The sequence below is a fragment of the Pinus tabuliformis genome, chromosome J, assembly GCF_031772625.1.
Source record: "Pinus tabuliformis cultivar Carrire ecotype Pingquan chromosome J, CPIR1, whole genome shotgun sequence".
In the NCBI taxonomy this organism is placed as follows: Eukaryota; Viridiplantae; Streptophyta; class Pinopsida; order Pinales; family Pinaceae; genus Pinus; species Pinus tabuliformis.
The window spans coordinates 558,540,065-558,550,936 of NC_142295.1; the positions used below are offsets into that span (position 1 = coordinate 558,540,065).

Consider the following 10,872-nt stretch of genomic DNA (forward strand, 5'->3'; position numbering starts at 1 on the left):
ATTTGCTGCTTAAAACATTGTTTTGAGCACGGCCTCTTTCTTCAGATTTATTTTAGATAATACGGTAGCTTATTTAATGAAATATTTCCAGAAAGTTGAAATATGGCAAATTTTTCCAATCAAGAACTCTAAATAATTTCATTAGGACAAGGCGTAGAGGATTCATGACGGCGACAAGAAAATAATGGCGCTTTGCAATTTTAGCACTCTCTTGCAGAAAAATACCTTTTCTGAAATCGTTTTGACCACGAAGAAACGCAGATGAACTGTTGGAAGTCGTGCAGAGAGAGATCTGGTGGCTCGTGGATCGATTCTGGGGCAATGTTTATGCGATTGCAAACCATGATTGTTCATATGCGAGCTACTGAGCTCGTTGAGAGGGATACGCGCAATGGCGCCAAACTACCAAGAGGATTTGAATTTAAAGGCGGGATAGAATATCTACCGTCTGATCATGTCATCGACGGCCATATATTTGTGTTTCAGTAAAACGGATTTTCAAAGAATTTGAAATATTATACATTTTATAGAATTTGAAATATTATACATTCTATTATTTAAGCTGAATAATAGTTTTACTTTGGAAAAATAATTGGGCACATCAAATAAAATATTGATGCGACGGACATAGAACTCCGAAACAATAATGCACCCTTCTCTTACTCCAAAACAATAATGCACCCTTCTCTAGCTGATGTGTCAATGCTTTCTTTGAAGTGGAACTTAAAGAATTAAGTAATTACTCATTATTAAATTGGGATTTTATATAAATTAATTGATTATTTATTAATGTTAATTTCATTTTATAATTTTATAGTAATTTTTAATAGATTTTTGTTAAAGATAATTATTTGAGCTATTATTGTATCAAGATTTTTGTTGTGTCTTTTATTATTATATTTTAATCCACTTTAAACATGCTCAAAATATGTTTTCATCTTCATTTGTGGAGATTATCTACTTGCATATTCAAAAAGTTTTGATGTAGTTTTTGCCTTGAAAAATGATTATTGTGATTGTAATGGTGAGAAATTATTCTATAAACAGTGTTAAGTGTTATTTAGAATAAATGAGAAATTCTTTTTGAATATATAAGACTAATCTTTGAGAGAATAGATATATATTCCCTAATTATCACATAAACAAGGGGTTAATCTTGCATTTAGTGCTTTATCTCTGTAGAGTTTCGCTAAACAAAGGGAATACCTCCTCCTGCGTGACTTCGATTGTCCCTCCCTCTTACAGGATTGCAAAGCATTAAGAATTGAATCTTCTTTATTTTAAAGATGTAGTCTTGTCGAATATACCAAAAACATAGTAGGATTCTTTCATTATTGACAAAATCAAGCACATGTGCAAGGGAAGTATTCATCTATGGATGGTTAACAAGTTCATTAATAACTACAAGCAAACGCTTCAAACTATGTATTTAATGATCTCTAGTCATCATCTAAAGAGTTCAAGAATCAAATCAATTCCAACCTAAGTTCTAAGTATATGGTAAACCTCTACTCTAGAGGTTCTATTATTGTAAAATTTCACAACTATGGAAGTTGTGGCAAGGTCTCAAAGGAGGGACTTTCTTTTTGGGGCAAAACTAACCTTTTTTCAAAAGATAGTTTCTATAATTGAATCCATCTTCAATATACATTTCTTCAACCCCACTCTCCCGGATTTGAATATTGAATCCCCCCTACTTATTTTGGGATGAGATGATCTTTCAAAAGCCAACATAAATATATTGGGGACTTACAACAATATACAAACTAAGCAAGGAAGGGTATACACACATGTGTTAGAATTTGAATTGAAGTTGACTTGAGCAAAGGTATAACAATGCATATTTAATTAAATATTGGTGATTTTAACAACCACGTCCATTAGATTAAAATAATGATACTTTATGTGTATCTATATGCAAAGACAAAATACTTGAAAGGCACCTTCCCAACAACAAAGGTCATTATAAGAAAAATGGAAAAATAACAAGTTGATGGGTGGTATGATTGAATGAAGAATCAAAGGGCAAGAAAGAAGAGACATCCAAGTTTAGTCCTAATAAAAGATTTTATGGCCCCTTCCAAGGAGTGCGTTATTAAGAGGGACACAAACATGATCATGGAGTCTGTGCTAAAGTCTTATGGGAGAAATAGGAAGCATGTGAATGAGATATTATGGATTTCAAAAGAGAAATCATGTTATTCAATCCAATAGAAGCAAGGGGATTGGTGCTACTTGAGACTCCACAAGCTCTAAATCAATTGGTGAAAGCAAGAAGTCTAAAAGATAAATGCAAAGAAAGGAATATCCATCTATGTACAAATCTACAATAAATAAATTCAAAATTATACAGTGTTTCCATATAGACAATGTTAGGTCCCTATAACACTAGTGATTCCCCCATTACTAGTGTCATTGTGGCCCTTACTGTTATTGTTGTGCCCTTATTGTCCCCATATTGTTATTATTGTGCCCCATAGAAGCCCACTATTGTTATTTTTGTGCCCTTATATTATTATTGTTATGTTGACTTTGATTATATTGTGACCCCTTAGACTCCTATATATAGAAATGAGGCTCTGTCATTTGTATCATCCAATAATTGTTCTTTTGTGTAATGTAAAGGAGGTTGCCCCCTCGAAGAGGCTGATTTCTAAGTTGTTGATCTATCTTTTCTATCTTTTTGTGAGTTGGTTTCATAACAGACAACCTAGGTTCGAACCCTAAAAAGTGTAGGGTTTTTGTGAGTGTTTGTGAGGGAATGTGTTTGAGATCACATAATTGGATTCCCTTCATCATCAAAGAGACATATGTCCCAAAAGTCAATTTGGTTTAAGTGGATGTTAATATGATACATCGTCTTTATCATCATAATCACAATTCATGTCATCGCCATCATCTTCATTTTCATCATTGTCAATATTATTGACATTGTCATCAATTGTTCATAATTGTCAATGCCATAAGGAATATCATCAATGCAGAAAATATGATGAGTGTTGGAAAAGGGATGCAAAAGTGAACATAGAAATGGGGGCAACAATAGAAGTAAAATTGGATGAAAAGTGGATACAACATAAGTAGATGCACAACAACATGAAAAACCTGACAGAAAAGTAGATGCAAAAGTAGATGCAGTTGTCAATGCAAACTTGGATGCAACATGAAGGCAAAAGTGGAAGCAAACATGGGTCCAATGGTAGGTGTAAAACTTGGCACAAATTGTGGTGAAACAAATGTGGATGCAACAACGGAAACAAAAGTATATGCAAAAATGGATGAAACAAAAGTGGATGCAATAGGGGATGCAAACGTGGAAGCAAATGTGGTTGCAATGGTAGACGCAAGATATGGTGCAACAAAAGTGGTTGTAACAATAGACAAAAAATATGCAAAATAAGATGCAAAAATGGATGTAAAAGTGGAAGCAAACATTGATGCAACAGGCAAAACAAAATTGGATGCAAAAAATGGATATAATGTAAGTAGATGCAAAAGTAGATACAAAACGAGATGCAAAACCCAATGCATAAACCTGACATAAAAGTGGATGCAAAAATAGATGCAATATTTGATGCAAAAGAGGATGTGAACATGGATGCAAAATTGGAAGCAAACGTGGATACAACAGTGAGTGCAAAACATGGTGCAAATTGTGGCATAACAAAAGTGGATGTAATGATAGATGCAAAAAAAGAATCAAAGTATGATGCAAATGAAGATGTAAAAAGGGATGCAAAAAGTGAAATTTAAAATGGGTGCAACAGTGGATGCAAAATTGTGTGCAAAAGTGGATGCAATAGAAGTCGATGCAAAAGTAGATGCAAAACGAGACACAAAACCCGATGCAAATCCCGGTCCAAAATTGGATACAAAAAGGGATGCAAAAATAGATGTAGTAGTTGATGAAAACCTAGACGCAAATGAGGATGCAAACGTGGATGCAAAATTATAATCAAAAGTGGGTGCAAAAGGAGGTGCCAAACTAGGCGCTAATTGTGGCACAAAAATATTAGATGCAATAGTGGGTACAATAATAGATGCAAAAGAGGATGTAAATATGGATGCCAAACAAGAGGGAAAAGTGGATGCAACAAAAGTAGATGCAAAATTTTATGCAAAACTAGACACAAAACACGATGTAAAACTTGGCGCAAAAGGGATGCACAAATGGATGAAAAAATGGATGCAAAAAATGATTTAAAAAATGATGCAAAAGTCGATGCAAAAGTTGATGCAAGTGTAGGTGCAAAAAGTGGATGCAAATGAGGATGCAAAAGTATGTCAAACAAAATTAGGTGCCAAACTTGATGCAAAACCTGGAACAAAACCTGGTGTAAAGGATGACACAAAACTTGGCATAAAATTTGGTGCAAAACCTATTGCAATACCTGGTGCTAAACTTGGTGTAAGATTTGGTGCAAAACTTGATGCAAATTTTGTGTCAAGTTTTGCACCATATTTGATAAATGGATGCAAATAGCACCAAAAATGGGCTCTAGATGCAAAAAAAGAAGTAAAAAGGGACGCTAATCGCTGGTTTTTTTGTAGTGACCTCAGTTGGACTTCCAACATTTTCACCTTCCTTCATCATGAAATAAATTGCGCAAATAATGAAAATGCTAATCTTCTGGAAACACTAACTGTAGACAATAGATTGTTAATCTCAACATATCTACACTTTTTAAAAATCACTCATGTCTCCCATCTGCAGCAATAAAACACAAACATATTTCTTCTCTTCACACTCTCTATGAATATTGTGTCTCTCTCAACTCTATATGCAAAATTCTCTTCATCTAAGCTCTCTGGCCAGTCTTTGAGAATTGATCGAATTCATGGCTTGGCAGATGCAATTACTTATGAGCGTAATTGTGAGGCTCGAAGGTTTGAAAAAGAAGAATCCTGCAGCGGCTGTTGTCACTACTCTTTTTGAAGCAGGTCAAGATATCTATTGGCATGCAGAGAATAATTTGCAAAATGATGCAGAAGAGGATTTGGGTGAAATTCTACAAAAAGAGTTCTTTGACGATTCTCAGAAAAGAGCCATTGCCTTAGGATTAAATAGACAACGAGCAGTCTTGGTCATTCAAGGTATACTTATAAGATAATTTGGATTTGCAGGTATAGCAGTTGCCGATGAGGCAGAACATGGCTTAGAGTGCCCAAGCTACCCGTGGCCCCATAAGGGAATTCTAAGTTCCTATGATCATGCATCAATTCGGCGTGGACATCAGGTCTTTCAACAAGTTTGCGCATCTTGCCATAGTATGTCGTTGGTCACCTACCGTGACCTTGTTGGAGTTGCCTATATTGAAGAAGAAGCAAAAGCTTTAGCAGCAGAAATAGAAGTCGAGGATGGACCAAATGATGAAGGTGAAATGTTTACACGACCTGGAAAACTAAGTGATGATTTTCCTAAGCCTTATGCTAATGAATAGGTGGCAAGATTTGCCAATGGAGGGGCCTATCCTCCAAACCTTAGCCTGATTACAAAGGCACGCCATAATGTTCATAACTATGTATTTTCGTTGCTTACTGGATACCGTGATCCGCCAGCTAGGGTTTCGATTCGAGAGGGATTGCATTATAATCCTTATTTCCCCGGCAGTGTGATAGCCATGTCCAAGATGCTTAATGATGGTGCAATTGAGTATGAAGATGGAACACCTGCAACAAAAGCTCAAATGGGAGACGATGAGAGCAACATTGACATGACTTAGAAAAATGAGCAGGCTCTGCTCTAATAGGCAGCCATCCTCTGTGTGGTTAGGCTAAAGATCAAGTAGAGCGTGCAGAGTCTCGGCTCTGATTCTTCCGCCTTCGGTCATTAGATCTCAAGTCCTCCACACGCAAAGAGCTGCATCTTTAAAATGCTATTGGCATGCCTGTGGCTTTCGAAAATTGAGAGCATGCAATAACACCTTAGTCATGGAGGTAGTTCTCAAAATGACAGTGGACTCATTACGCAGCCTCTCAAATTTGTAATTGATGTTGACTGCACCAACTACCACTTAGGGCAACGCGTAGTGCTATCAGGAAATCAAAAAGACATGTGAGTTTGATATTCAGATGGGTTGTTAACTCGCCCAAACCCTTGCTTCGCAGTTTCTTGATGTGTCTTCCTCTCGAAGAAATATCAGCTGTAATCCATTCTCCAATCTCCAAGATAAAAAACTGACAAGCTAAGCAATTCTCTCAACCTAGCTCTGATACCACATGAAGGAGTTTCACACATCCATATAACCATGAAGAAATTAACAAACTAATAAACCACTCACACAAATAAACACATAATAATATCAAACCAGCAACACACAAAAGACAAATTGGCGAAAAAGGCAGAGAGCTATCATATGATCTCTCATGCTCATGTAATTCTCTCTCTCTCTTAATAAAATAATTTAATAATAAATTTAAATACATGAGCAAGTGGTCTTAAGATAGTGCGTCTATCTTAGACTCACTTGGTTGAGACAATTTCTCAACTACATGCTAACTTAGGAGAACTAGTTGGAGAGAATCTCTCCTCCTAACTAAACTCCCTAGTTTGAGGAACTAACTCTCATGATTTAATTTAATTAATTATTTTATTTGGATTTATAATTGTTTTTAAGAGAGTGAGGCTAACATGTCACTATGATGATAAGTAGAAACTCAAATGTTAATTGATCAACAAAATTATGTAATTTTCAATAATATATCTTTTAGATTTATTGTTGTCTCTTTAAATGTATTAAAACCTAATATGACAACCCTTTGTCTCTATAACAATAGGTAGAAAACTTAATTGTCAATTGATCAACAAAATTTTGTACTTCCAATAATACTCTTTTAACTCTATAATTTTCTCTTAAAACATATTAAATCCTCCTAAATTCCATGTTAGTTGAAATGTTATGTCAAGGGCTATAAAGTAATAAAAGGTTAGCAGTTGAAGAGGCTCTGCGATCATTAGGTCATCTCTAGATTTTAATTTCTTTTTGGTTGTAATGTCCTCTAGTGGGAAAAATAATATTCCTCAATCTTTTATTCCCAAGGTCAACAACAATTGGATGTCTTATGCTACTACTACTTCATTTGGCCATACCAAGTTTTCTCTTTTGATGGTTTGCAGTAGTATAGAGTGGGTTTTTATAAAACAAGCATATACACTAGGATTAAATAGTAAAGAGCAAATCAAAATTTAAAAAGGTTTGGAGTGAATGGTTGCATCCTATTATGAGTGTGCTTGAAATTGGTATTTTTAATGTGCTAATGGTATAACTCCATAGGGATGGATTTGTACAAAATGGGTCTTCACTCTATTATAGAAAAGGTATAGTGTGTTATGAAGGTGAGACCAGTGTTTTAAAAAGCGGCTGGTTTAAGCCGGTAATTGGTCAAATCGACTGGTTAACTAGCCCAACCAGTCAAACCACCAGAAAATCCCAGTTTAACCCCTCATTTGGCCAAAAAAATGAAAAAATCGGTCCTAATTGGTCGGTTTAGGACAAAATGGCCGATTTATGGTCAAATTGGCAGGTTTCATCCTAAACCGGGTGGTTAGCTACCAAGGCCACGGAGGACCCACATAGTGTGGTTTTCCAAGGTTGTAGGGTATTTTGGAGGGAAAATAAGGGTTCTTTCCCTCCAAAAACACCCTCTCCAAGCCTTTAAAAGGACCTTGTCCCTCTCATTCGTCTCATACATTTCATTTGGAGCATTTGTGAATTTGATTGGGAGCTTGGAGAGTGTTGAGTTTTTGCTGGAGTAGTCATCTTGGAGGCTTGGAGTTGGAGTTAGAGCTATTTTGGAGATAGTTTGGAGCTATCAGTGGAGTTGGCATCTTCAAGAGGAGGCTAACGAAGCTCGTTTGCATTTCCAGGTAAGGATTTTCACTTGAAAATTCCTTGTTTGACTACTATCCATGTATTAATTATTTTTATGTGTTCTAAACTTCTAACTTCTATCATCTATGCTATCAAATTTTGTAGGCTACATGTGCATTTGTTTTCCTAAATTTAGCTTTGGTTTTCCATGCTTCTTAGCTACATTTTTTTTTTAAATGGCAGATTTATTGCAATTTTTAATCATTTCAAGCCAACATGGTTCCAAAAGCCAAGGATACTGCATGGAATCATTGTGATTTGATTGATGGAAAAATGATATGCAAATTATGCCATAAACCTATTGGAGGTGGGGGTATTCTCAGTGTTAGCTCTGCTACATTTTGTGACTTTTGATGGATAAAGCAGGTTGGGCAATGCTGATTTTGGTTGCAAAGGAGCTCGCAGCAGTTCATTATATTCTTTCTCCTTCATTTGCATTATTCCCTCATAACTCCTTACACCTTTGTTTCCTCCTTCCTTTTAAATCCTCCTTATTCTCCTTTAAGTCCCTTATCCCTGTTTTTCTCCTTTAAACCCTACATAAAACCTTTGTTTATTTAGCTCCCGGGCGTTTTTGTTTATAAACCCTATAAGCCTCGATGACCTGTTTAAACCCTGTTTAATCCCATATTTCCTCTAGCCCCCGAGCGCGCAGTTGAAAACCGCCATACGACCCGACCATATGACTCCGTGCCCATATAACCCCAACAACAATCGCAGTCGTTGATCGTCACGATCCAACGGTCACAGTCTTTTTCCCGCACGTTAAACATCATTCGTTTCTCCACCGTTGATCGCGTCCATCGCCTGATCTAACGATGGACGCTTCCCCCGATTGCGCGACTTGCGCGCGCGTTAACCTGCAGGGGTGGAGGTTTTAATCTGCCACGCATCACAATTCCACTGGGTCGCGCCCCGCGTTACGGCAACCGCCCACCTCCGAAAGGCGGTGCGGGTAATACCACCCGCCCGTAAAACCGCTCGTCTCCCGCTCGTTAACAGTCAATCACCTCCGCCGCCCGATAGCCGCCGGATCCACCCGACAGTGATCCGAGAGCCCACGTTCTTCCGATTATTTTGTCTCCCAATAACGCCTGCGAAGCGATCCCTGCCGTTGATTCACGCGATCCAACGGCTGAGCTTTGCCCCTGCCATAGCTGTGCTTTCGCCATGCTGCCCATGTCCACAACCTGTCTTGTGTACCCAAAGGAGGAAGGAGGTCAGAATCCTGTACCCGACACAAGTAAATCCTCAGCAACTGCATTTAAAAGACAGAATGGTCAGAGAAGGAAATGAGCACTCTCTAGTAGTTAAAAGCATTGAAAGGTTATGGGTTTCATTTATATTTTACTGCATCTGCCCGAGAAGGACCACAGAACACCAGAGAATGTCTAAATCATCCATTAAAGCAGTCAAACTGCAGTAGAGGCCCATTTCAGAGAATTAATATGGTTGTTGGTCATTATGATTCTTCCTCGTATAACACAGCAGAGCAATTTTGTAAAGAACTTCTATATATAGCTAGCAGACATAATGTAATAGGGGGGTGAATGTTATTTTGATGTAAGGTTCAACTTCTGGAGACTGTAACTACTGTGATACTTGTAGCGTCCGGTCTTCATTTTCAGCTAATGCAAGCTTCTATTGTTGTTAATTGCTCACTTTCCACTTCTACTATTCTGTTCCAGGTTGTGCCTGTTATGCATTTATTCATGTGCTGTAGATGTTTAGCATTAGAGGGGCTGTCATCCCACCTCTGTGTTAGAATCTAGTTAGTATTATTGAATGTGTATGCAGGTTTTTGTTGTTTTAATGTCAGAGAGCTGTCATCCAATCTGTGCATTAGGAAATAGATTTACAGACCTCATAACTGGTTGCAGCTGGCCATCACAGGGTCCTGTGCATTTGCTGGTGTGATCAGTATTCTCCATCATCACATTTTCCTTAAACTGTGAGTAATTGGTGGTCTACGGCCTTGTAGTATGGGGTGTTCACCCATGTCTGGGGTTAAGCATAGTAGAAGTGGTTATCTGGATTGAATATGCAACATTTCTTTCATTCATCCACCATTTTTCCAACATTTTTGTTGAGTTTGTAATGTTCCTGAGCATCTCTGATATACAACCTAGCAGAGTTTCTTGGGGTGATAACATTAATTGGCGCCATTGCTGGGAGAGGAGAATTGAAGCTCAGCTTCCCTGGGAGAACGACATAGTTCCAGATTTTGATGATAGACAAGGTCTAGGCACATATTCTGGTTGTAATCATCTATCTGGCGACTCCACTGGAGGAAGACCATCCTTTGGCGACTCCACATTGCAGTTCCGGTGCAATTGGTGAGGCATGTTAGGAGATATCTTCAGAAACCATCAACTAAACCAGTGCCTGATCCTGAGAAGATCGTTTAGCAAAAGAAAATATCGCAATAAGGAGCATCAGGATCAGGTAAGCCTTGGAATTTTTATGTATCTCTGTTAGTGAAGTAGTCACCTTCAGAGATTCATACAGCTCCTTAGTCATTCATTTCCCTTTCAGACCTCAGTTGAAAGAAGCATCCATGTTGTCCATCATATTCCTCTGTTTCTGTCATTCTTTTCATTGATTCATTCCACTCAGTCCACCAGTATCCCTTTCGTATACCTCAGTCATGGCAGGCCAGCAAGCCCTCACAAAGATAGAAAGAATAGTTGCTGCTAGGTATGGGCCCTTAGTCTTGCCTACCCCTTTGAATGCCATGCCTGCAGGAGATTATCAAGAATTTATGCCAAAGTTTACTGGTGCAGAAGGAGTAACAGTTGAAGAGCATTTAGAGGCATTTTATAGCTATGCTGATAACCTGGATATCAATGAAGAGGATGTATGGATGAGGGTTTTTGTCCAAAGCCTAGATGGGGAAGCTAGAAAATGGTTTAGAGAATTACCCCCTAGGTCTATTGCAGATATTGAGGCCCTAGATGATGTATTCCTAAATCACTGGGGGGAGAATAAAGATCTGCTCTTT

At 37.7% G+C, this 10,872-nt stretch overlaps 1 pseudogene; it reads left to right on the top strand.

Moving 5' to 3' along the window:
- The first annotated feature begins 5,111 nt into the window (after positions 1-5,111).
- LOC149228232 (cytochrome c1-2, heme protein, mitochondrial pseudogene) lies at positions 5,112-7,756 on the top strand (annotated as a pseudogene).
- Positions 7,757-10,872: the final 3,116 nt, after the last annotated feature.